Source organism: Triticum aestivum, chromosome 7B, assembly GCF_018294505.1.
Source record: "Triticum aestivum cultivar Chinese Spring chromosome 7B, IWGSC CS RefSeq v2.1, whole genome shotgun sequence".
NCBI classification, from domain to species: Eukaryota; Viridiplantae; Streptophyta; class Magnoliopsida; order Poales; family Poaceae; genus Triticum; species Triticum aestivum.
The window spans coordinates 265,868,699-265,871,024 of NC_057813.1; positions in this window are offsets into that span (position 1 = coordinate 265,868,699).

Genomic DNA, 2,326 nt, shown 5'->3' on the forward strand with positions numbered 1-2,326 from the left:
CACCAATTATAATGATTTTATTAGTACTCCGATTGCTCCCACTACTAATGCGGAATCTTGTGAAATTAATGCCGCTTTGCTGAATCTTGTTATGAAAGATCAATTTTCCGGCCTTCCTAGTGAAGATGACACATCCCATCTAAAAAATTTCATTTATTTGTGTGATATGCAAAATAAAAAATATGTGGATAATGATATTGTTAAATTGAAGCTATTCCCGTTTTCGCTTAGAAAACTTGGTTTTAATCTTTGCCTAAAAATAGTATTGATTCATGGAACAAGTGTAAAGATGCTTTCATATCTAAGTATTTTCCTCCTGCTAAGATCATCTCCCTTAGGAATGATATTACGAATTTTAAGCAACTTGATCATGAACATGTTGCACAATCTTGGGAGAGGTTGAAATTGATGATACGAAATTGCCCTACACATGGTTTGAATTTGTGGATGATTATACAAAATTTTTATGCCGGATTGAATTTTGCTTCTACAAATCTTTTAGATTTGGCCGCAGGAGACACTTTTATAGAAATTACTTTAGGATAGGCTACTAAACTCCTAGATAATATTATGGTTAATTATGTTCAATGGCATACCGAAAGATCTTCCACTAGTAAAAAAGTGCATGCAATTGAAGATATTAATGTTTTGAGTGGAAAGATGGATGAACTTATAAAATTATTTGCTACTAAGAGTGCTTCTATTGATCCTAATGATATGCCTTTGTCCACTTTGATTGAAAATAATAATGAATCTACGGATGTGAATTTTGTTGGTAGGAACAATTTTGGTAATAACACATATAGAGGTAATTTTAATCCTAGGCCGTTTCCTAGTAATTCCTCTAATAATTATGGTAATTCCTACAAGAATTCTTATTGAAATTTTAATATTATGCCCTCTGATTTCGAGATTAGTGTTAAAGAATTTATGAGTTCGCAAAAGAATTTCAATGCTTTGATTGAAGAAAAAATTCTGAAGATCGATGATTTGGCTAGGAACGTGGATAGAATTTCTCTTGATGTTGATTCTTTGAAACTTAGATCTATTCCAACCAAGCATGATATTAATGAGTCTCTCAAAGCTATGTGAATTTCCATTGATGGGTGCAAAGAAAGAACCGCTAAGATGTGTGCTAAACGAGATTTGTTTGAAAAAGCGTGTTCTTCTAGTTTTCGTGAAAATAATGATGAAGATCTTAAAGTGGTTGATGTGAATCCTATTGAATCTTTGTTTTCTAACATAAGTCTTGATAAATATGGGACTGGAGATGAGTCAACTTTAGTTAAAAGGCGTCCCAGTGATTCGGAGTTTTTAGATCTAGATGCAAAAATTGATAAAAGTGGGATTGGAGAGGTCAAGATTTAAGTAGCGATGAACCCACTCTTTTGAATTTCAAGGAATTTAATTATAGTTGTTGTTCTTTAATATATTGTATTTCCTTGTTGCAATCCATGTTGAATTCTCCTCATGCTTATAATCAAAACAAAGCTTTTACTAAGCATATCGTTGATGCTTTGATGCAGTCTTTTGAAGAAAAGCTAGAATTGGATGTTTCTATCCCAAGAAAACTTTATGATGAGTGGGAACCTAGTATTAAGATTAAAGTTAAAGATTATGAGTGCCATGCTTTGTGTGATTTGGGTGCTAGCATCTCCACAATTCCAAAAACTTTATGTGATGTGTTAGGTTTTCGTGAATTTGATGATTATTCTTTAAATTTGCATCTTGCGGATTCCACTATTAAGAAACCTATGGGAAGGATTAATGATGTTCTCATTGTTTCAAATAGGAATTATGTTCCCATAGATTTCATTGTTCTTGATATAGATTGCAATCCTACATGTCCTATTATTCTTGGTAGACCTTTCCTTAGAACGATTGGTGCAATTATTGATATGAAAGAAGGAAACATTAGATTTCAATTTCCATTAAGGAAGGGCATGGAACACTTTCCTAGAAAGAAAATTAAATTGCCATATGAATCTATCATGAGATCCACTTATGGATTGCATACCAAAGATGCCAATACCTAGATCTATTCGTGTTTTTATGCCTACCTAAGGGCGTTAAACAATAGCGCTTGTTGGGAGGCAACCCAATTTTATTTTTGTTCTTTGCTTTTTGTTCTTGTTTTTGCTTTCAATAATTCATATAGCCTCTGGTTAGATGTGGTTTTGTGCTTTAATTAGTGTTTGTGCCAAGTAAGACCTTTGGGATAGCTTACGGTGATAGTTGTTCCTGCTAAAAAACACAAACTTTTACGCCCAGTAAATAATTTACAGGATTTTATTGAAACGTGCTTTTGAGGTGATTCTTTTTGATA